This window comes from Macaca mulatta, chromosome 15 (genome assembly GCF_049350105.2).
Source record: "Macaca mulatta isolate MMU2019108-1 chromosome 15, T2T-MMU8v2.0, whole genome shotgun sequence".
Taxonomy (NCBI): domain Eukaryota; kingdom Metazoa; phylum Chordata; class Mammalia; order Primates; family Cercopithecidae; genus Macaca; species Macaca mulatta.
In genome coordinates, this window is record NC_133420.1 from 128,592,676 (window position 1) to 128,618,196 (window position 25,521).

Here is a 25,521-nt window from a genome sequence, read left to right on the forward strand (position 1 = left end):
GCCTCCCGAGTAGCTGGGACTACAGGCGCCCGCCACCTCGCCCGGCTAGTTTTTTGTATTTTTTAGTAGAGACGGGGTTTCACCGTGTTAGCCAGGATGGTCTCGATCTCCTGACCTCGTGATCCGCCCGTCTCGGCCTCCCAAAGTGCTGGGATTACAGGCGTGAGCCACCGCGCCCGGCCATCTTAAATGTTTTCTATGCAGCTATCTATCGAGTGTTGAATGGTCTCACTTCAAATAGGTAAGTAAGAACATAAAGAATTATTCAACTAGTTTCACACTGTCATCCGTGAATTCCATACTCAGAACAAAGGAGTCATTTACAACTGTGATGAGAGTGGTGCCCGTGCTCAGAATTCAGGTTAATCTCTCAAAACTGAGAGGCTGACCAAAAGGGTGAAATTGTGAAATCAAACTAAAATTGAGCCTGAGAAAGCATAGTACTCACCCACTTCAGTTCTTAGAAATGAACTACAACCTTAGTACACAACAAACTGAAAATGTAACCGAGGAGTGTGTTTCTGCAACAACGGCTCAGCCATGCTGTAACCACTCACAGGTGGCCGACTATTCAGACTGTCTTCAAATAAGGCCGAGGTCGAGCTACAACCAGCCCGGCTGCTTGTCTACCTTACTTCTGTTTTCTGTATGTCACTTTCCCTTTTCTGGTCCATAAATCTTATCTGACCATGTGGAGGCCCAAGTCTCTGAATCCATTTTGATTCTGGGAGTTGTCTGATTTCGTGAGTCTTTTTTTTTTTTTTTTTTTTTTTTTCCCATTTTACTCGCTCAATTAAACTCTGTTTAATTTGTCTAAAATTTTTATTTTAACAAGATATATAAACAGTACGTTCACACCATTCTTTAACTGGAAGTGAAGGAATTAAAAAATCATGTGGGTGAAAAAACATGGACCCTGGGTTGAAAAATAACCCCCGGCCGGGCGCGGTGGCTCATGCCTGTAATCCCAGCACTTTGGGAGGCTGAGACGGGCGGATCACGAGGTCAGGAGATCGAGACCATCCTGGCTAACACGGTGAAACCCTGTCTCTACTAAAAATACAAAAAAAACTTAGCCGGGCGAGGTGGCGGCGCCTGTAGTGCCAGCTACTCGGGAGGCTGAGGCAGGAGAATGGCGTGAACCCGGGAGGCGGAGCTTGCAGTGAGCTGAGATCCGGCCACTGCACTCCAGCCTGGGCCACAGAGCGAGACTCCGTCTCAAAAAAAAAAAAAAAAAAAGAAAAATAACCCCCAACACAACTCACTGCTTTAACAACCCAAAGAATAGCAGAAAGGCCACTGATTTTACCTATCAAAGAACACTGGAAAGATAAGGCTAAATCTTGAGACTATTAATAAAATCTTAATGCATACTTCATAAAACTTCCAATTACTGGCAGCCTATTTTCCCACCCTTGGCCTGGAAAGCATTTCCAGAGGAATTCTTCAGCCAGGAATCCATCCTTGAACCCGCTACACAGGTGAAAGGCATACATTCGTGTTTGGCAGGATATTACAAATAATAGAGTTGCCTTGTTAAAAAATAAATAAGGAAATACTGATTAAAATGTCAATTCAGCAAAGCCAAGTCTGCCTTCCGTATCTTGGAATAATTTAAGGCTCAAATCTTCTGAATGCCTCTGTGGACTGTTCAGAATACGCAGAGATTTCCGTCTCTGGTTTTAAGTCGTAGCATGTGTTACTGGGAATTGGGAGCTCCTCCGTGGCTCCTCCCCTCATCACACTGAGTTTCTAGTGGGTTGGAACCAGGCCATATTTCTTCTGGCCTTTAACAAGAAACAAAAAATAAAATAAAATTTTAAAAAAGAAAAAGGGAAGAAATAAAAACAATAATTTTTTCAAAAAAGGGTCCACATACCTTAGGACACAGTGAGTTCTTTGAAACCAAATGGAAGCAGAATTACTGCCCAATCTTCTAAGTGTGTCATGGATTGATGAGTCAACATTTCAAAAGTGCTTGAAAGTTCTTAGATGAAAGATCACAGATCTGTATAAAGTATTACCGCTATAAAAATAACTCGACTTCCCTGTGGCTGTTTTTAAAGGAATGTTCTTTCAGATGCTGTTTGTAACCAACGTTCTCTCTAAAAAATAATAAAAACCTCCGAAAGTGGGATATTCTTGTAGAAAAATATTAAATCATTAGTACTTTTCCTGGATTAAAAAAGGGAGTGGAGACGGTGCAACACCTTTGAGAACGCTCACGGTGCCGCCTGGTGTACAACATCGGAGAACTGTATGCTTTCTGAAAACTTTATAACCATATCTAATGACTCACTAAACAATGAAAATTTCTAGTCACATTTTTCTTTTTTCAATTAAATATTAAAGGGAACCCACATTTCTCCATGATCACAAAATAAAACATAGTTATTTCTAATACACTTTACATGTTTCCTATCATTCTTCCTTTTTTGTGTGTATACATCCCAGGTATAGACAAAAAGGAATGTACTCAATAAACTACTAATAGTTTATTCATCCTCCATTGAGAAAGGATATATAATCTTCTCACTTCACTGTGTGTAGTGGCTACAACTTGACTAAATTATGTCAGCAATATATATCATTTACTGAAACTTCTAGTACCTGAAAATTTGTGTAGCATCTTGATGAAACAGAGAATAAGATATTATTGTATCAAAGAAGTTACTTGAAAAAATATTAAGCATTTGGTCCCTCTTTGTTCAATCAATATATTAAATACGTAAACATAATAAACCAAAGGAAACTAAATTTGCTCCTTAAGGTCTACAAATAACTGCTCAGATTCTTCAGGTTGATTCATAATTTCTCATGAACAAACCAGACACAAAGGAAGGGAGAGATGATGTGAAGGCAGCAGTTTCCCTCTTCTGTCTCTTCTTTGAATCTGTGCAAAGTCCCCAGCTCCTTCTCAGAGTTATCTCCAACCACTCATGCAGCTGTTACTTATCAAGTTATGCTCTGGCTCCAAAGACGTCAGGTGCTTCCCAACACAATAAGATAAGGACCACACCACATAGTTGTTAATTCCAAAGAATTCTGGAATCAGGACTTTAAAATTATATTCTTGGTCAAAAGGTCTAACACTGTCTTTTGTACTCTTTCAAGTAAGAGAAGTAAAAACAGAGGCTTGGGGAAAGCATTCAAGTATTTTAGCTGGGAGGTTTCTCCTAAATTTCCTTTGGCCACTAATCCAAAGCATTTCTGACAGATAACTGGACTAGAAACAGTGCCCCTGGAAACCATCAGCCAGTATTCCCACCCATTAATTAGGTGATTCATTTTCAGTTTTTTCCTCCCTGTTTTTTTTTCCCCTCATATCCTTTCCCCACCCTTTCCTTGTTGCCTTCTCTTTGGATCATCGGCTCCTCTGGTATCCGCCTCAACCTATTTATTTGTGTTATACTTCACTGCCCCTGGATAGATTTCCTTTCCTTATTGCCTCTCCTGGACCCTGGGTTCCTCTCTGACAAATCTTCCTGCCTGGCTACTTAACCTGCCAGCAAAGGCCTTAACCCTCTTGTGAGTGAGAAACTCTCTGGAGGCTGCTCGTGATGGCCCTGACCCGACTTCCAGTCATTTTTATTTTCCTTGAAGTTTTAAGGCACCAATGATTGGTATCACACACAATTAGCACTTAATTGCTGCTTGTTCATCTTTCATGTCTTTTCTTTCCAAATGAGTAGGCAGATACTTGAGATGAGGAAATATTTTATCTAGCGCTTGGAAAATACACCATCCATATAAACGTAACGAAGCATTCAGGAACTGAGCAGGACGGTGCACGTATCTCAGGGAATAAGTCATTGCCTTGTTTGGGGATAACAGGATTTGAGGTTACAGGAGTTTTAGATATTAAAGTCTTTTACTGAAGAACATAGGAGACACAGTGGTCTGAGAAGCTCACTGACGGAACACAGAACTTTTGCCTTAAAGAGGCATGTCTGCTGTTTCTTGAGTTAATGGTCCAGAATCATGTGGGACTTGGGTTTTGAAATCCCTCCCAGGGGTTCTAAGAAAACGCCCTGATGAGCCCCGGACTTGGGCCCATTTTTGCCGTGTAGTTCTCTGAGTAGCAACGTAAGGCGACCTTTCTTGGCCTGTTTCCACCTCTGTAAAACGAGGGGTTACACAGATGACCTTTAAAAACCAACCAACCAAAACAAAAACACAACTAAAGAGTGACGACTGCCCCCGTTGAGATCTCCGCCAGAGTGGTGATGGTTTGCCATCAGTCCATTTTAAACACACGCCTCACTGGTAGGATCACTTATTCATACACCCAGACAAACTCAATCCAAAAAGGCCCAGGGAAGAAAAGTGATACGGAAATTCTAGACACTACTTTTACTGACTAGAACCATTTCCTTCCTATAGGTGTCTTATTGAACTGTAAAAAACTAGGGGGAAAAAATTTGTCTTTTTTTTTTTTTTTTTTTTGGTGCGGGGGGACGGGGTCTCCCTCTGTTGCTCAGGCTGGCGTGCAGTGGCACAATCAGGGCCCACTGCTGCCTTGGCCTCCCCGAGTTCAGATGATCTTCCCACCTCAGCCTCCTGAGTAGCTGGGACACAAGCACATACAAACATGCCTGCTTAATTTTAGTATTTTGTATAGAGACAGCGTTTTGCCATGTTGCCTAGGCTGGTTTCAAACTCCTGGGCTCAAGTGATCCACCAGCCTCAGCCTCCCAAAGTGTTGGGATTACAGGCGTGAACCACCATGCCAGGCCCATATTTCTTATTACTTTGATGAATGAGGTACAAGATAGGAAAAAAAAAATTAACCAACCTTCAGTACCAATAAATATCAGATGGGCAAAATGCTTTTAAGTCTGTAACAATCGAGTTGATAAGAGGCTGCAGAAATTCAAGTGCGTTGGAATGCCAATCGGACTCTCCAACATTAGTAAAAACAAAAACAGCACATACTGAGCTACTTTCTTCAATCAGACAATCTCTGTGGTAAAAGAAATGGGATCAAAATATCAAGAGGAGCATGCCATTGGCTTGAGGTATGTGTCAGATTTATTGCGGCCAAGAAGATTAAAATCAGCCACCATTACACAGGGTGGTATGCCCCACACTCGGATGTCAGGAAGTCTGAAAATCATGTGATCAAACCAGAGAGGTTCCTGGGTAGATGGTAAATAAAAGACATGTTTAAAACAGAGGCCTGTACTTGAGTGGTGGCATTAAGAGAGCAAAGCTAAAGATAGCAAGTTGAATCAAGGTCATATGAAAGGATATAATAAGAGTGAGTAGAAAGGCTGCTGACACAGGCTCAAAACTATGGTGCAGGGTGGGGCATCCGAATGCCCTCCAGGCTACAGACCTTTGCAGAGAATGGAATTGGGAGCCGCGCCCGCGCCTGTGCCCACACCCAGATTAGGAAGAGTGGAGGAGGAGGGCTGAAAAAGGAGTGGAGAGAAAGAGGAACAGCCCACATGTGCAGTACTTGACTGCGGAGGCAGCAGACAACGGCCTGGTCCAATCAGGGCAGAGAGAGGAGGGCAGCAGCCCCAACACCCTTATGAAGGCCAGCCAGACACAGACAGACCTCAAGTAGGGCAGCGATCCTTTGAGGCCAAAGGCAGGTCTATAAAAACCCAAGAGATAGTGACTTTAATTTTTCTGGCTCTTCCTTAGAAACCACATAACCACTAACATTTTACTACTTTTCCCACTTGGCTGACCCACATCCAACTTATATCTTCACTATCCACAAATGTCACAGCAGACATCTAGTCATCAGCTGGCACCAGCCCCAGTGGTGGCCCCTGCCTGAGACAAGACTGGCTCACTGCTAATCTGTGGCATCAGCAAGCTTGGTTTACTGGAATGTGTGGAGCCCTGCCTCTGCGGCCTCAGGGTTCAAACACCAGCCCTCCCATCACCCATTCTGGGACCTTGAGGGAACTCTCTTTGTGTCTAAACTTCTCATTTATAAAATAAAACAAATGCCTATCATTTGGGGTTGTTGTGAGGACTGAATTGGGTTTGAATGTATGTAAGCCACTCAGCATCTGCCAGACAGACTGGTAGTCTAGAAATGAAAATGATGATGATTAATTCTCGATACTCTTCTCCTTAAAAAACATTCATGTTTTGACTGCCCCCCTTCCCTTTTTAAAAAATTAATGGCTCACGCCTGTAATCCCAACACTTTGGGAGGCCAAGGTGGACAGATCATGAGGTCAGGAGTTCAAGACGAGCCTGGCTAACATGGTGAAACCCTGTTTCTACTAAAAATACAAAAAATTAGCCAGGCACGGTGGTGCATGCCTATAATCCCAGCTACTGGGAGGCTGAGGCAGGAGAATCACTTGAACCCAGGAGGCGGAGGTTGCAGTGAGCTGAAATCGCGCCACTGCACTGCAGTTCAGGCAGTAAGAATGAAACTTTCTCAAAAAAAAAAATCATGGCTTCTACTCCTCCCTCTCCTGCCCGAGGACCAAGTGCCCAATCATGTTCCATCTTTCCTATTAGGGGAGAAATCAATGTGATAATGCCACTCCTATCAAATGGTCACACTTAATATTACAAACTCTAAAAAGTAATGAGTATAATGAGATTGGGCAATGATTACACAAAGAAAAACTCTGTGGAGAGAGATTCACAGCAGATACGCTGTCCTCAGATGACACTCGACAGATAAGGAATCATTCATTCTGCTTCTGGGTAACATGAGCCGTATCTGGCTTTGATTCTATATTTCTACAGGCTTCCTTTTATACTAATTCAATTTCATTTGAAGGTAAATGGTCTAACCCAAAAAACATTACCCACCCCCTTCCATGCGGGCTGTGCCATCCCACAGCAACTGATTGCCAAGAGACACTAGTAAACTTTTCCAGCCCACATTCTGCCCAGACAATGGGCTGAGTGGAAACTCAATACAACAGATAAGGGTTGATGACTCAAGTCTCCAAACAAATTTTTGGTTAAATACAGCCTCAAAGGCTGATCACTACATTCACCCCACCCAAGCTAGAAATAGGGCATTCACTAACAGTCAACAACTGAAAGGATCGAAAACGTGGAACTTCAGACACATAAGATTAAACCAGACACAAAGGCTACTGCCACAGCAACATGGACCAATTTTTAAAACATCCAGCAAATGTCTTTATTTTTATTTATTTATTTTTTTTATTTTTTGAGACGGAGTCTTGCTCTGTCACCCAGGCTTGAGTGAAGTGGTGCAATCTTGGCTCACTGCAGCCTCCGCCTCCCAGGTTCCAGGGATTCTCCTGCCTCAGCCTCCCGAGTGGCTGGGATTACAGGCGTGCACCACCACGCCCAGCTAATTTTTGTATTTTTAGTAGAGAAGGGGTTTCACCACATTGGCCAGGCTGGTCTCAAACTCCCGACCTCAGGTGATCCACCTGCACTGGCCTCCCAAAGTGCTGGGATTACAGGCGAGAGCCACCACGCCCGGCCAAAAACATACAGTAAATGTTTTGAGAGTAAAAAAGAAGCTGCGGGTTCCTAATGACACTGTTCACATTAAGTTTTAAAATATGGCAAGCGATACTAAATACATGTTCCGAATCCGCATGAAGTAAAATAATAAAGATACACATGAGAATAAAAACTTACAGTGGCTGCTGGGAGAGGGGCAGGGAAAGAAATGACATCAGGGAAGGTAATACAGGGAGCCTCCACTGCACTGGCCTGCAGAGTCACAAGGCCCCACTCACCCCACACGTGGTTTCATGATCTGCTGTCATTGTCCTGAAACTCCGGTTAATGTTACCTTTGGACCTACACTTTGTAAGTGGAATCTGATGCAGCAGTGGAGCACACATGGGAGCAAAGCAGCTCAGTGCAAATGAAAATACGGGACACACAAATTATGTGTGTCTGCCACCATTTCTCACCGTCTCATACACACCAGCAGTCAAAATGCCCATGAACAAAGAATTCCAGTGGACCCTCAATGCATGGGAATTCGGTGAGACTCAACGCGAGTACACGGTAGCTGTGTTAGTTACATCTAAAACTGAAGAAAATAGATTTTCTCAAGTCAGCAAGCACAGTCCTTGAGATCAAGCGTTTTGCAGGTATTATTACTCCCAGCCAACTGCCCTCCCCACACTGGTGAACCGCACTACTTCTGGTCCATCTCAGTCTGGAAAGAGGAGGAAGTCACCTGTGGCCTCCAAGCTGCTTACTAGGGAACGAGTGACACAGGCCTGCTGTCCCAGTTGTTCTGACCTTTCGTGCTAAAGTAGCCAGGAATTAGTCATTTTGGTCAGTTGTTTTAGTCAGCATTGGATTCGTTCATTTGCAGCTTTGGAATTTTTCTTAGTCATCAACAAATCTTTAAATTGATGGTCACTGTCTGTAGGCAAATCTCCAGTGTTCTGTCAGAATGGAAAACAGCCAGGGGAGCACGGGTTGAGAAAACAGGAAGGATTTATATTATAAACATGTTACTGTCCAGCCTCTCATTTTCCTGGCTGGTCTGAAGGTATAGCTTTATTTGATACTTTGACATGGTTGAAATGAAAGGCAACTGGCTTAAATTACCTAGTTACAGGGAAGTGACTACACCAGTATATAAGAAGTCAGGTTTATTCACCAAGAAATGCTCCCTGATATTCCGAATCCGAACAGATCCTATCAGGGCTGGGAAGACTTTCTGAAGAACGGTAAGGGGTGCTGACCACAGTTTCATTCTGAACGTCAGGCCAAGGTGTTTGCAAAGGGAGCATTCAGCTATCCTGGCTAGAAAACTAGGTGTCTTCCAGGCAGGAAAAGAGTCTGACAGAACAAGAAATCAGACAGAAAAACAAATCTGCTCTTCAGTGTATGAGGTGAATGTTATCACTGTTTTAATGTACATTCAAATAATATGGGCTACACAAAGCAGGAAGAACGCCCCAGATGCAGCGTTTTCTCTCCCTCAGTGATCGTGTGGAACGGGCAGACTAACCATGGACCGCTGAAGCTGACATTGAAGTGACCTCTGAGAGCAAACAGGCCAGGGAAACTGTTATGTAAACTGAGATTGACTAGACATTCCAGGCCACCTCTGCCCGGAGCGGGCCGTGCTGACTGCAGCCTGGTACCTGGAAACAGCAAGTACTTCTAAACAGAAAGGGATAGACGCAAATCTTCTGTGATTTCACATTAAGGGTTGTATAAAATTTTATAAGCGATGGAAATCTAAAACACTTCAAAATTTTAGAGAAAGGCTTTATAAACTTGATAGGTAATAACAGAAAGGCTTTGCTGTTTCCAATCTGAATGGTAGGAAGTAAATTTAATCAAAACAGCAGGCAGCAGACTGAAAAGTATATAATACAATATGGAATAATGTGTCATTAGCTCATCTTCACTGCAATGAGATTAGCTTCCCACAGCATCATAATTAGATCTTGGAATTTTGCTGGGTTAGATTTATGTCCAAATGACATACAGCCAGAAATAAGTTTCATGCATTTCACATTTTGACTTATTTTAAATAAGGCTGCTATTAAAAAATCCTCACATTTTATAAGCTGATTATGAGTCATCAAACTCTTCAAAATCCCTTAAGTAAACAATCTAAAAAATCCAATTTGAGCACTGGTTACATTGATGCTGGTTATATTTTTAATCAACCAATGAGCTTTATTTGTAAAACCAAAGATTTGGTTTGAAAAAGACTTACATTTGATGTACTTCACACCAAAAATTTCCATATTCAAATAAATTGTTTTTTAAAAAATCCTCAAATTCTATATACTGACTGACATCATCAATCTCTTCTAACGCCTTCTCTTAATCTAAAATTTTGTTGAAAGGTAGCTTCACTGATGCTTGAAGCTACCTTCAAATTTTAAATTTTACATGTAAAGCCTATCAGTTTATTAAAAACATTGTGATGATTAGTTTTTAATGAACTAGTAGGCGTAATTGGTAAAATTTAAAATGTGGTTTCTAAATGCCAGGAGGCCTGGGTAGAATCATCAGAGAGGAGTCCTGTATTTCCTTTGTGCATGAGAGTTAATAGGATTAGGGCTGGAAGAATTGAATAAACCCTGAGCTGGTTAAGATGGATGTATCACATTTCAGAGTTCCCATTTCATAACCGGCATGCCCCACATTTCACAAAGTAAAACACACTGGTGAGCTTACTTAAATGATTCTTCAGAAATACACGGATTTCGGAAACTTGTAAAGGGCACGCACGTCCATTTCCCCTTGAGCCACACGGCTCTTTGTGTGCTCGGCCCGCCTGGCTTCAGGCAGACTCCTGCTTCCCGGTCAGTGGCTCCTTGCTACGGTCCGGTTACGTGGCAAAAGAGAATAAAGACGTCTGTGTTCGGCGAATTTCTGCACGTAAATTAATAGTTTCTAATTTTCACAATGATGCCATTTGCAATGGCCCTAATCTTCTGTAAACGTAACAAACCTAAGCTAAAATGCCAAAGACCTGTTACCTTCCTCCAGACCATGTCATGGAGCGGAGGTCTGCTGCTTTCTGCCATCAAGGTGGTTATTATCAAGTATAATTTGCGGTTGGAAATGTTTGGCATTCCTGTCTAGCAGTAGCCCAGATTGTTTAGAATAGATTTTTACATAAGAGTTCCAACATCTGTCTGTTTCAGGTCGGATTTCTGTGAGAACCGATGCATATAGTCTCTAAACATATGCAGCTGTCCAAGATTAAACAGGAATGGTTTCTTGCATTACAGTGACAACAAAGGGTCAAGTTTAAATCAAGAATATAAAAATAAGGCTAAGAATGGTAAGCAAAAGGCATTTCCATCCTACAAAATGCCAAGTAATGTTACCAATTAAAAGTGGGCTTGAAAGCAGTTTAGGCGCTGGCCTAGCAAAAGATTCACTAATTAGCAATTTATAACACCACTATGCCTATGGACTGAAACGCCGCATTTCAATTTCATTACCAATTCCTTTCATTTGTAATTCCTCTGTTACAGAAATCAGTTCGTTTGAAGTGAAGAGTGGTTATTAAATAAAAGCTGTATATAAAACTGTGAAGAAACATAACATCAAATTTTAGAAAGGAAGTAAAAAAAGAATTAAAACAAGCTGTGATGCTCTTAACAAAGACACACAAAACCTGTTACTAGGAGGAGTCGTTTGGACAAACTTCCTGTTTTTTCCTGAGTCCTCGTTTGTTTTCAACATGTCGTCAGCACAGAGTTTCTTGCTGTTGATTAACGTTTCTACATGTAAAATCCAGAACCGTTCTCCAGGATTTCTTATTTAAAGATATTCCAAACAATGCAGATTCTCTCTTTTCTCCAGATTCTGGTCTTCATCACCGTTAGGAGATGATACACCACGGATTTAAATAGCTGAAAATTAGTGTTAGACACTAGAAAATTACTCAAGTGTGTGTTAATGAAGAAGTCATAAAATGAAGACTGTCTAAAATATCTCCTTAACCCTAAGCAATTTTACTACAAGATTGCAGAAATCAACGTGGAGTGTTAAAAAGTACATCGAATCAAACCCACACAAGTGTTGCTGATGGCTCTTTGTTTTACTCACATTTAAAAAAAATCTCTTCTGCAAAGACAGATCTGGCTCTAACAGCAACCTATTATAAAATTAAAATAACTGAATTATACTGTTGTGTATGAAATGTAGGAAAATAAAAATTCCTAACTTGGGAAAAAACTATAAAACATTAATATTTTGCTAAGTATTTTATAAATTACATTGCTTTATTAAACACATAACATTAGAAGTCCCTTCTGTTACTGACAACATCTTCTTAATGGTCTTTACATGTTTAAATAAATGGCTCCTGAAAATGTGCATTCGTATTATATAAATAAAACCTTAATTAATATAAACATACCCAGATATAAACTTTTTAGAAATGTCAGCGTAAAACTTTCCAGTCTAAATAAATCCTCTTACGAATGGTCCAGCAAAGCAATTTTTAACGCATTTTTTTCCCCTCTAAAAAAAATCATAGAGATTTACTGGCACAATCCAAAAGAGAAACCAAAACAGCTTTGATGAAGACTGAATGTCTCATTCATATAACAAGCAACTCTGAGTGATATCCAATCAATGGAAAAGTTTTTAAACCAAGACCATGTGATTTTTTCATATAGTACTTACTATTATCTCGTAATTATTTCGTTCATTTATTTGTCCTCCTGCATACTGTCTGTCTCCCCATGCTGAATTGTCACCTTTCTGAGAGTAAAGGTCGTATCAGTCTTTTCTCTGTTCTATCTCTAATAATTATCATAGAACAGAGCAGATGCAAAAAGTGGCTCATTGAGGAATTCATGAAGGGTCTGATGAGGCTAAAAAGACAGTTATTTCAACATACCTGTTTCATCCAAATTGGTCCATGTGTCGGAGTATCCAGCTATTTTCCCCCTTCTCCTTAGTACCCCCAAGTTTCCACTGAACACATGGCTATCTAGAATGAGGTCTGTATTCTCCAATCTCCCTTGCAGCTAAATGTCACCAGGTTTGAACTGGTAAGAGGCAAGCGAAAGTATTCTGCAGCAGCTTCTGGGAAAGCTCCTTGAAGGACAGTTGGTGCAGGCCTTTCACTCCTTCTTCCTCCTTCCTCCTTCCCGCTACCTACAATGTGCATACACATACACGTGCTGGATCTCCAAAAGCCGTTATGTACTATGAGTAGACCTTGAGGATGAAAATCATATGCTATGGCCGGGCGTGGTGGCTCTCATCTGTAATCCCAGCACTTTGGGAGGCCGAGGTGGGTGGATCACTTGAGGCCAGGAGTTCGAGACCAGCCTGGCCAACATGGCGAAACCCTGTCTCTATTACAAATTCACAAATTAGCTGGGCGTTGTGGCACGCACCTGTAATCTCAACACTTTGGGAGGACTATGTGGGTGGATCACCTGAGGTTAGGAGTTTGAGACCAGCCTGGCCAACATGGTGAAACCCCATCTCTACTAAAAATACAAAAAATTAGCCAGGCATGGTGGCGGGCAACTGTAGTCCCAGGTACTAGGGAGGCTGAGGAAGAAGAATGCTGTGAACCTGGGGGGCAGAGCTGGCAGTGAGCCAAGACCACACCACTGCACTCCAGCCTGGATGACAGAGCGAGACTCCGTCTCAAAAAAAAAAAAAAAAAGAAAAAGAAAAAGAAAAAGAAAAGAAGAAAGAAAAAGAGAAAGAACACAGAAGAAAGAGGGAGGCAGGGAAGGAGGAAGAGAATGAAAAGAAAAGAGAAGAGAAGAGACAAGAACAGAACAGAAAAGAAAAGAAAAGAAAGAAAAAGAAAAATCAATCATAGAACAGGACGGTAGAGCAGCAGGAAAGGGATGAGAAGCAGCCCCGGTTCCGACTCCACCCTGGTCCCTGCCCGTGCCCTTCCTCCACATGCGGAAAGAAGGAAACTTCTGTCTTACCTAAGTCATTCTTTCAAGCGTTCTGTCACACGCAACCAAATTAAATCTTACCATTATGCTTTTGAAAATAATTTGAAAAACAAGTCCGTGTGGACTTTACATGTGTCTTTGTAAACCTATTACTCGATGAACGCACTAAAACTCTTTTCTAGTGAATGATGAAGTAATTGTGCGCATACACTTTGTCCCGAGAATTCAGCCTGATACCATGAGAGAATATAAAGAAGTTCAAGACGGGGTTCTTGTCCTGAGGAAGTTAGTGAGTCTGCCACTGAGAAAGGACATGCACGAACCACCTATCCTCTCTCCCAACACACCCACCCAGAGGAAACAACATGAGGCAACAAAGTGCAAAATTGTGCAGTGTGACTGCAAGTGGGGATGGAATTCAGAAACCAAAAACAGGGAGGACAGGGGCTCTGGGAGAAGGTTCCAGGGAGGCGCTGGCCCTTGAGGTGGGCCTTGCAGGAGGAGGGGCAGAACCTGGAGATGCGGTGGAAACTGGCTGAGCATCCTCGAGGGTGGGGACCAGCCGCAGGCAAACCGCTGTTTCAGTAATGAACAGAGCATGTTCAAGGAGACTGGAAGGAGGTCAAGACGTGTGGCCTCTGCAAACAGAGCCCTCCCTTTTCTCAGGACATGGTCTCTCAGCCTTGAGAAAGAGTTTCTTTAAAGGATGATTTACCTCCCCATCGCCCCACATCTGGGAGATGAATCCTTGCTCCAGATCCTCCCTGCCGTGCATCTAACACAGGCCTGACATGGCTCAGGCGTCCCCCAGCATCGCCCTGAGGTACGCCCGAGGCCCAAGGACCCTGTTTTTCTGTGGGGATCCTGCTCAGCCAGCTCAGTGACTCTGAAAGAAACGTGCTTCTTACCATGGAATAGGCACATCTGAAGTCTCGCTCACACGCTCCCATGAGCCGTTTCAAGTTAAACAGTGAGGTGGAGGTGGTGTGCTCTGCTTCCTAGGTTGTGAAATAGTAATAAAGCAACAGAATGACCAGTCATTGCTTCCAAAGAGGAGGCCAGGGAATTTAATTACTCACAAACTAGCCACAATCAGAGGATGAAGCGGCAACTTTCCTAATAAGCTGCTTTTCATAAACGAAGCCGTTGTTGAGTTTTTAAAATCCAACCAAACAACAAACAACTTTGAGGACAAGAAGAGCACCGCCAGCCTCACGAAAGACGTGGTGCAGCCTCTTCACTCGCAGAACATGCCTCAGAAGAGCAGGTCCTACAGAAGCACGGGGGACCCAGCCCATGCAGCTAGGGGAGATGGCTGTGGAATCCAGGCTGCGCCAGGTCTACTGCTCATCAAGCACTGGCCGAAGAGAAGGCCTGCGTGTAACAACTTACATTCAGCCGGGCGCGGTGGCTCACACCTGTAATCCCAGCACTTTGGGAGGCCGAGGCGGGCGGATCACAAGGTCAGGAGATGGAGACCACAGTGAAACCTCGTCTCTACTAAAAACACAAAAAATATTAGCCGGGCGCGGTGGCGGGCGCCTGTAGTCCCAGCTTCTTGGGAGGCTGAGGCAGGAGAATGGCATGATCCCAGGAGGTGGAGCTTGCAGTGAGCCAAGATCGCGCCACTCACTCCAGCCTGGGGGACAGAGCGAGACTCCGTCTCAAAAAAAAAAAAAAAAAAAAAAACTTACATTCAGTGGTTTCGTACTGGGGGCTGGGAACAGTAAATACCATCTCTGGGGTCTGGTCTAAGACAAATGAAACCAAACGACTCTTTTTCCAAAACTGGGCCTTAAAACAGCTCATGGGAACCACCCCTGGCAGCCTGGTGGAGCAGGAAAGCACAGGCCAGGTGTGAGGAGACCTGAGTGCCAGTTTGGCTCTGTTGCCATGGAAGTCGCTGTTGACTTTGGTTGCTTAATCTGTAAATCAAGGGAGTTCAACTGGAGATGGCCCATCTCGGACACTCACTGTGGCACTAAGGATGACTCCGTGCCAGTAACAGATGAATGCACAGGAAAGAACCAGTATATGTTTCTCTCTTCATCTTCTTTTCTGCCCATCACCATTTCTCCATATGCCCCACATCATATTAATTCGCCAACTAATAACAGCCATCCTCAGTTGCAATGTCGTCTGAAGCTCAGTGGATTTCATGCTTGTTCGGTGACAGCAGCAGCTGCTACTGCCCTCAAACCACATCCTTCCCCTTCGTCATGAAGCCTCCTCGAGAGCCACGATTTGCCTTGGCCAGAGCTCCCCATACGTCAGCTTCCACCAGAAATTGCTACCCATATGCAGAGTTCTGGTTCATCAGCCCCTCTGAAGCAGATCCAGCTGGCCACAGTGGATTCCAGGTGGTCCAGACTGAAGAATCTCATAGCATTGTCAGCATACTGAAGCCGAAAGGAACCGCAAAAAGCACCGAGTCTGACTGCCTCCGATTTGTAGATGAGGACACTGATGCCCTAAGAGGTTTATTTGTCTAACACGGACTAGCCAGAGCTAGAACCCACGTGTCCTGACTCAACGGTCAATTATGACTTTGAAATGGACAGAATTAGAAGCTACTAAAATCTGTTTATGGTGTGCTCTGCACTGTGCTAAGTGGCTTCTTAAACCTGACATGTACAGATAACTCAGAATCTTTTCTAATCTGCTCCTCTTCCTGTCCTCCCCACAGTAGTCAATGGAGCAGTCGTCCATCCAGCTGCTTCTGCCAGAAACCTGGGAGTCACCCTTGACATCTCCCTCTTCCTCATCATCTCCCCATATAAAACTCCCAAGTCCTGCATTCTCCAGAGCATATCTTGGAACTCTCCAATTTTCCCCACCAGCACCCTCTCCACCCTGGTCCAAGCCACCTTCATCTCCCGACTGGATTGCGGCCACACCTCATCTCATCTCACCATTCCACTGCCACTACTCCTGTCCTGTCGCTTCATTCCCGAACCAGAAGCCAGAGTAATCATGTCAAAACATAAGCCAGATCACGACCTCCCCACCCCGTCCCCACCCTTGCCACTGCTTAAACCCTCTGGGCTTCCCAATACACTCAGAATGAAGCTCAGATTTATATGAGGCCCTGCTTGGTCTGACGCCCTCATGATGTCGCCAATCTCATTTCATGCCCATCTTCCCTTAGTTGACTAAATTCCACGAACACTTCTTTCAGGTCCTCCAGAGTTCCAAGTTGCTTCCAATCCCTGTATAATATGCCCTTCTTCCTACTGCTGGCCTGGCTCACGTTCCACTGCCCTTCAGGTTTCAGCCTCCACATCACTGCCTCAGAGGCACCTGCCCCAAGGTCCCGCCAGGAGCCTCTCCTCTAACCCTGCATTTCTCCCACGTAGGACTGACCAGTTCGTTGTGCTCCATTTTTGAGAATATTTGTTTAATAACTATCTCCCCACCCAGACTATAAGCCCCTTGAAGACAGGGAGTGTCTCTATTTGTTCATCACTGTAGCCAAAGAATTTAGTGTTGAGTACATAGGAGGCCCTAAATAAATGTCTGCTGAATTTATTAATTAATTAATTTACAGAAAACGTGAGTATAATAGTGCCTGTCATTTACAGATGAGCAGACAAAAGCATAAAGAACTTAAGCAACATGCCCCAGACCTAGAATCAGTAGGCAGCAAAGAAGAGATTCCAACACAGGTTAGCTGACCCCAAAGCCCGTGTCCTAACTCTGTATCCAATCACACCAGGACGGAATAGGCTGAGAGAACACCTAAGAGGCAGTGAGCATTGATTCATACGGAACAAATGGAGTCTGTGAGAGGCTGAAAAATGGCCCCCAAAGGATATTCACACCCTAATTCCTGGAACTGTGAATGTTACTGTGTATGGGGAAAAAAGAAAAGAGAGCGGGGGTCTTTGCAGTTGGAATGAAGTTAATAAGGATCTTGAGTTAGGCAGATTATCCTGGATTATCTGCACGGACCCTAATTGTAATCACACATGTCCTTGTAAGAGGCAGGCAAAGGGAGATTTGGCAGACGGAGGACAGGGGGATGTGAAGACAGCACCAACAGAGATTTGAAGATGGCCTTAGTTCAGGCTGCTAGAACAAAGTACCATAGACTGGGTGCTTATAAACAGAAATGTATTTCTCACACTTCTGGAGGCTGGATATCTGAGGTCAGGATGCTAGCACAGTCAGGTTCCTACTGAAGGCCCTCTTTCTGCTTTACAGATGACTACCTTCTCATTGCATCCTCACATGGTAAAGAACAGAGGGAAAACAAGCTCTCCTATCTTTTTTTCTTTGAGACAGAGTCTTGCTCTGTCGCCCAGGCTAAAGTGCAGGGGCACAGTCAGTTCACTGCAACCTCCACCTTCATGTCTTTTTTTTTCTTTCGAAATGGAGTCTCACTCTGTCACCCAGGCTAGACTGCAGTGCTGCAGTCTTGGCTCACTGCAAGCTCTGCCTCCCGGGTTCACGCCATTCTCCTGCGTCAGTCTCCCGAGTAGCTGGGACTACAGGTGCCCGCCACCACTCCCAGCTAATTTTAGTATTTTTAGTAGAGACGGGGTTTCACCATGTTGGCCAGGCTGATCTCCAACTCCTGATCTCAGGTGATCCGCCTGCCTCAGCCTCCCACAGTGCTGAGGTTACTGGCGTGAGCCACCAAGCCCAGTCTCAGTGTCTTTTATAAAGCACTTATACCATTAATGAGGGTTCTACCCTCCATCCTCATGACCTAATCACCTCCCAAAGGCCCATCTCCTAATCCCATCACAGTGAGTTAGGATTTAAACACATCTACTCTGGGAGGGATATCAACATTCAGTCCATAGCAAAGATGTTGGTGACGTTGGCTATGAAGACTGGAGTGATGTGGCCACAAGCCAAGGAACACCAGTGGCCACCAGAAGCTGGAAGAGGCAAGGAACAAGATTCTCCCCTAGAATCTCAGGAGGGAGTGTGGTCCTGCTGCCACCTTGACTAGTTTAGCCTAGTCGTACTGATTTCAGCCTTTTGGTCTCCAGAACTGTCACAGAATCCATTTCCATTGTTTTAAGCCACCAAGTTTGTGGTAATTTGTTACAGCAGACACAGGAAACTAATAAAGAATCCATAACGTTATTTTGCTAAAACACAGAGGTTTACATCTGGAAAGGGTTTACTCCCTACTTCCCCCATCTGTACAGGGCCAGATATTTCAGACAGAGACAAACACAGCACCTCCATTCTAGCACCATGTCCACTATATACCGCTAGGCCAAGAACCATGTCCACTATATACCCTAGGCCAAGAATCATGTCCACTATATACCGCTAGGCCAAGAACCATGTCCACTATATACCGCTAGGCCAAGAATCAGCATTGAGCAATGGGAAAATCAGAAGGCAAAACGATGTAAAAATCAACCAGGGGTCTAAATGCTTTTTTTTTTTTTTTTTTCCCCAAACTAGCCCTAGAAATGCTTCAGGCCAGACGTGGTGGCTGAGCTACAGGCTGAGCTGGGAGACTTGCTTTATCCCAGGAGTTGGAGGTTGCAGTGAGCTATAATCACGCCAGTGTACTCCAGTCTGGGCAATGCAGTGAGATCCTGTGTCTTAAAAAAATAAACAATGCTTCAAAGCCCAGCACTTACGTGAAAACCAACGTAAATGATGTCTTAACATAGCTTCCAAAATGTTTTTGGATCCACAGAGATCTGCATTTTCATTTTTGCCATACAGTAAGTAACCTGTAGTAGATAAGCCACTGCTTTAAAATAGCTAAATAATCATATTCCATGAAATTATAAGCCTGTATTTGCAAGTTCACCTTTCAGTCTCACCTTGGTTCCTTGTTCTGCATCATATATTAGGGTTTGGCTTGAAATACTGATAACTCGCTCTGCTTTAAGACAATCTGTAATTTTATAAGATAGATAGTAGAAATATAAACTTTAATGGCTTGTTTTAACATCCTAAGAAGTCAAATAATATTTACAAGGTGAGACGCCCTGAGAAGAAGCACATTTTAACGTACTCTCAATCTCTCCTCCCAGAGGATAAGGAAGATGCGCTCCGACCAGAGCAGCCATCTTGCTGTTATTCCATCCAGTTTCCAGATGGGAAAGGAATATTAAGTCGTTGGAGATTAATCCTACCAAAGCAAATCGGAAATTTCCAACGCTGTTGTCAGTATGGCTCTGCAGTTTAAGATGAACACACAGGAGGTGAATGCACAGCAGTTACAACATGGTTGAAGAAATGACAACCTTAAGAACTGCTGTAAGAGAACGTAACAAGAACTCTGCGATGAGAGGGACGGAGAAAAGATGGTGGAGGAAATTAGGGGAGCTGTCTTCAGGCTGCTGAATCTTCACAGAGGCAGAAGGTGAGGACAGTTTCACGTAAGAGAATGTCCTGAGCAAAGGTACTTTTCAGAGAGCCCAGAGCAGCTTTGGGAAGCAGTTAGAAAAACTTTGAAGTACTTCACTTACAATATGTCCAGAGCAGGAACGAACTTTAAGTTCAACAGCCCCATTTTACAGATGAGAAACTGAGGCTAAGACAGGTTAGGTCACGTCCCCAAAGACAAGAACCTGGTAAGTGGCCAAGCTGGGATTCAAATTCGGGCCTATCAGACCCTCCTCTAGTAGTCTGCTGGGCCACGAGCGAACCCTTGGCCTCTCCATGTTTATTTCAGATGCTAGAGATGCATCTACCAGCTTAAATAATGAATGACAAGCTACCTTTTATTTCTTATAGGCCAATTAATGTTGAAGCACTATGAACTATCCTATGAGTCACTTCAGCCAAATTGCTTTTTACGAATTCTTTGCAATATGACATTTACATAGATGCCATCCCCCATCATCTTCTTGCATGTTTTTTTTTTTTTTTTTTTTTGAGACAGAGTTTCACTCTTGTTGCCCAGACTGGAGTGCAATGGCGTGATTTCAGCTTACCACAACCTCTGCCTCCCGGGTTCAAGTGCTTCTCCTGCCTCAGCCTTCAGAATAGCTAGGATTACAGGCGTGCACCACCACACCCGGCTAATTTTGTATTTTTAGTAGTGACAGGGTTTCTCTATGTTGGTCAGGCTGGTCTTGAACTACCGACCTCAGGTGATCTGCCTGCCTCAGCCTCCCAAAGTGCTGGGATTACAGGCATGAGCCACTGCACCCGGCCTTCTGCTGCCTCTTTTACCCTGGCCTCCCCTTGATCTCAAGGGTAGTAAATAACTCTTTGGCCCAATTTTTTTTTTTTTTTTTTTTTTTTTTTTTGAGACGGAGTCTCGCTTTGTCGCCCAGGCTGGAGTGCAGTGGCCGGATCTCAGCTCACTGCAAGCTCCGCCTCCCAGGTTTACGCCATTCTCCTGCCTCAGCCTCCCGAGTAGCTGGGACTACAGGCGCCCACCACCTCGCCCGGCTAGTTTTTTGTATTTTTAGTAGAGACGGGGTTTCACCATATTAGCCAGGATGGTCTCGATCTCCTGACCTCGTGATCCGCCCGTCTCGGCCTCCCAAAGTGCTGGGATTACAGGCTTGAGCCACCGCGCCCGGCCGGCCCAATTATTTTTATTGAGACTACCTAGTTTTATACATGAGCCCTTACCCGCCACACTGAAGAAAGAAACCTGCGCTAACACTATACCTTTGATAAGTGCAGACACTTATCAGGTGTGGTGTGGACGTGTGCACGCTGGTCTGTGAACACGTGGCCTGAGTCAAATGCGCAGATGTGGCACATTCCCGGCCATTCACGGTCAGGGCCATTAAGCTCCGTGCCGCTGTACCTCCACCCTAGAGCTGGTGCCTGGAGGAGCTGCTTCGTGGCCTCGGTAGATAGAACTTAGGGTGTGAGCAACCCCAGGCAAGAAACCTACATATGAGTTCTATTGCTGGGGTTCTTATTCTAATGTTTCCTCAATGGTGACATCTGATAATAGGAGCATGCCTGTCCTTTGTTATATATATTCTTTCAGTCTCACCCCAGAACAAAGTCAGAATACCTATGACTTTGTATAATGTAGTTTCCATAAGGATAATTTATATATTTTCTCTATTTCTAGGCCATCATTTATCAAGCTTAATGAGCATTGTGTTACCTGGATAATGACAAACTGTTTGAGTTGTCCTCCAGGTAGTTCATTTTCTTACTTTTTACTTCTTCTAAGTTAGAAAATCCTAACTCATATGTAGAGCTCGTTTGGTGGCTCTGTCGGATACATTTGGATGTTCCGATCCAACACAGTCCTACAAATTATGAGTTGATTTCACGTTTATTACGGTAAACATAAATTGATGGGCACAATAAATTCAAGAGCTAGAAGGCTGGGTTAAATGTTCCATTGGGGAAGTGAAATCAACAAATAGATGTGTAACCTACTTTTGGGTTGCAGTTGGCAAGCATGTTTTAGCATTTGGATGTCGTTTTAAAACATAACCTATAGCATGTCATCAGTTCTTTGACTAATTAATAAAAATCCATTCATTCAGCAAATATTTAGTAGCTACTGGTGACACTGCTTGGCACTAGGGATACAGCTGGAAACCAGAAGATGGTCTCTGCCCTCACATATCTGTAACAGGATTTCTTGTGCTTAGCATTAAAAATCTTAATGTTCAGCCTTAAAATAGCACATTATTTGAGAAAGCCACCTAAATAATAGAAATGGGCTTTACAGACACTGTTCAGTGTCATGTTTTTAATTCACACCACATTCCAAAATCTTTCGTGAGGCACCTTTGCCTCCAGTACATGACTTGCTGCCCATTTTCTTCATTTTTATAAGAAATTGTCACATTTTCACAATTCCTTTCAACTACAGTGTCGGGAGGCACAGTACAGACCACCACATTCTGAAAATAAAATACTGCCATCCACCACTTTCTAATGCAACTTCTTTGAATCATGTAACAATGTCCTTTCTGTCCTTTCTCACTGGTTGCCACGGATCCCAACTTACCTTTTTCATTCTCCTTCATGACTCACAATATAATCATTAACCAAATCAAACAAAGCAGTCTTCTCTTACGATGTGGATTTTCATTGAACAAAAACTCATCAGGTAATTCCGTCTCACATAAGTACTGCGCATGTGCTAGGTTCCGGCTCACATAAGTACTGCGCATGTGCTAGGTTCCGGCTCACATAAGTACTGCGCATGTGCTAAGAGGTGAGGGACACTGCACCTCACTGGTTCTGCCCAAGTGTGAAGTGAAAGACCTGCCCCCATGTACCTATGAGAGGAACCGCTTTTCCACGCGTGTACCATGGATCTTACACACATCTGTCTGATGAAGCATTTTGCCAAGACCCTATTCTGCCTTCTCTGCACATTAAACTCATCGTTAACGTCAAAGCTAATCTTACTACGTTTTCCAACAGTAGTGCGTCTTGTACCTTGTTTTCTCTGTGTGGAGTAGAGCTCTGAATACTGCCTCTGACATTTTGACCTCATTTCTGGTATCACTGTAGAATCTCAAATTCAACATTTTCAAATCTCACTTTGAAAAATACTATTTTGGATATATTCTGGAAACAATAGGTTTATCTTCGTGTTTAAAAATAATAGAAAAGCTTCATGACTTCATGTCACCATCTGATAAAAGGACAGTACACAGTGACGTGAGATTGAATGGACTACTTGTTGGATAATATTTTTTTTCTGAGACGGAGTCTCACGCTGTCGCCCAGGCTGGAGTGCAGTGGCGCAATCTCAGCTCACTGCAACCTCTGCTTCCTAGATTCAAGTAATTCTTCTGCCTCAGCCTCCCAAGTAGCTGGGACTATAGGCACACGCCACCACACTAGTGGAGATAGGGTTTCACCAGTTATCAGGCTGCTGTCAAACTCCTGACCTCAAGTGATCTGCTCACCTCGGCCTCCCAAACTGCTAAGATTAGAGGCATTAGCCACCGCGCCCATCCTTGTTCAATAAAACCTAATTTCATATAGTTGTAATTATTTTTTCCTTTTTTGGCTGTTTGTGTTAAATCATTCTACTCAAAGGAATCATTTTTCTCATCCACTACATATAGATTTCTATATCTGTACTGCGGTCCTAGTCACTATAGTTCTAATATTTTTAAGAATTCTAATATTTACTTGATTCATTCTATTTCTCCTTTTGCCCTTCAACACTCAGTCATTGAGCTATTTTTTGGAATTGGCATAGAATACCTAAAGTCAATGAAAATGTGTGAATAAGAATGGCAGATAATGGAAAAATATATCAGTTGAGGTGAACTGCACTCAGCTGACCAAATAGTAGCCAAGACAAAGTGATTAACACTCTTTTTGGCATATACATAATCTTAAAGATGATTAATAACAGGATTCCACTAACATTTTTAATGAATAAAACATGTAAGAATAAAATGACTGCATTGGTGTTTCCTCTGAAACTGCGAAAGCCCCTGCAGGTCACCTAACTGACTTTGGGGTATGGTGGGGGCATCCCCAGTGGTCTATGAGCCACACTGAGAAACTCTGCTCTCAGTCTTCCAGCTTACCTTCGTTAGGCCTGTGTAAACACACAGCCAAAAGTTGTCACGATGTCCGATCCCACTGTCAGTTCAAACTGAACTCCATTCAGAAGCTATCTATCTTCTCTCCTTGTTCCTTACCCTATGCCCAACTCCCAGCCACTCCTCTTCCCACCCCGGTCTATGCAAACCTCTCCTCCACATCTCAAGTCAGGAAGCCTGTGATACTGACATTGAACTAGGGTTGAGTCCTACTGCTGTTCTTCCAAGGCAGTAATTCCCAACCTTGGCAACTCATTAAAGTCATCTGGGGAGCTTTAAAAAAATTTCAAAGTACTGCTGCCTAGAAGCTACCCCAGATCAATTTAATCAGAATCTCTGGGGTGGGATCCAAGTACTTGTATTTTTAAAAGGCTTCTCTGGTGTAGGCAGGATGAGGAGAACTACCTAAGATGACACTGACATAAGGCATCTCCCATAGCAGCTGCTCAAATTATTATGTCTACGGGGTCCACCCTTGTTCTGGGTTCATCATCTCTCATCAGGGCTACTGTGACAAGCTCCTTGTTGGATTCTCTGGACCCAGTGACATCTAGTGTTGCTGATCCCTTTCACATCCACTGTCATCACAGTTCTCAAATGCTCTTTGTTGTCTTTCCCTCTGGCTATGTCACTCCCTTCCTGCAACTCTCTTCCCAACTTGTCTGCACGCTGGAATCACTGGGGCCTTTAAAGCACCAATGTCTGGGCTGTAGCCCACACCAAATACATCACCACCTCGAGGGATGGGAATCAGGACGTGGTTAAAAAGCAGCGAGGACTGAGAATCAGTATTGTAGGAGTCACAGTATCTAGCATGACTGCCACATCTAGGTTAATTTAGCTACTACAGTTGAGCTTGTTCTGAGCTGACAGCCATTCTCAACCAGGAACTACTTTCTCTCCAGAGCTTACAGTCCACTGGCAAAGACAGACTTCAAAGACCAATCACCACAGCACAGCGACGTAACTGCCAACAGAAATACTAAGAATCTTCCGAGGAGACAGCAAGTGATGGCCGGTGAAGTTCGGGAAAGCTCTTCGGAGGAAATCATACTTGAATGAGGTCTGGAGGGAATCCAGCCCAAAGAATGAGGGGCAAAAGACATTTTCTTAGAAACATACATTTATTCTTTAAAATATTATCGATGCATACTGACACATAACGTTCCTATTCCATGTTTTTGATCAGTTAAGACAATGCTTCCCACTCTTTAAAATGCCATGATACAAAGAGAAAACACATCTGCATATTCCCTGATCAAACGAGGCTCCTAGTGGTGGAGGTAACGGGCGTGGGACTCTGGCTGAGGGCGTCTAGATCTCAGCCTACCGGTCACCCTTTGCCTGCAGGGACGCTCCAACTTAGCACCCCTTTGGCTACCAGTAACAGAAAAGCCCATTCAAACTGGCCTAAGCGATGAAGGGTCTTTTTCGCTCACAGAATGAAAGGCACAGGGATGGGCGCCTCCAGGTATAGACTGTCAGAGCTCTGCTTCTCCGTCATTTTCTTGGTTGTGCCTTACTTGGCATTGGCGTCATCCCCAGGCTGGTACAAGCTCGCGGCCACATTGCTAGGTTCAGGGGAGGAAGAGATGTCCTTCCTTTTATGTCTATGTCTCTCTGTGAAGAACGTTTTCTGAGAAGCCTGCGGAGAGTTACTCCTCATATTCCCGCAGCCAGAATCTTGTCAA

At 43.6% G+C, this 25,521-nt stretch overlaps 1 protein-coding gene and 1 long non-coding RNA gene across 51 annotated transcripts in view; both read right to left on the reverse strand.

Moving 5' to 3' along the window:
• Positions 1–25,521, reverse strand: part of AOPEP (aminopeptidase O (putative)) — a 384,021-nt gene that overhangs the window by 233,544 nt on the left and 124,956 nt on the right. The window lies entirely within an intron of this gene.
• LOC144334799 (uncharacterized) lies at positions 11,441–12,451 on the reverse strand. Its single transcript, XR_013405039.1, has 3 exons — positions 12,317–12,451; positions 12,100–12,177; positions 11,441–11,566 (listed from the first exon to the last, which is right to left on the reverse strand). It is a non-coding gene; the product is annotated as an uncharacterized LOC144334799 (long non-coding RNA).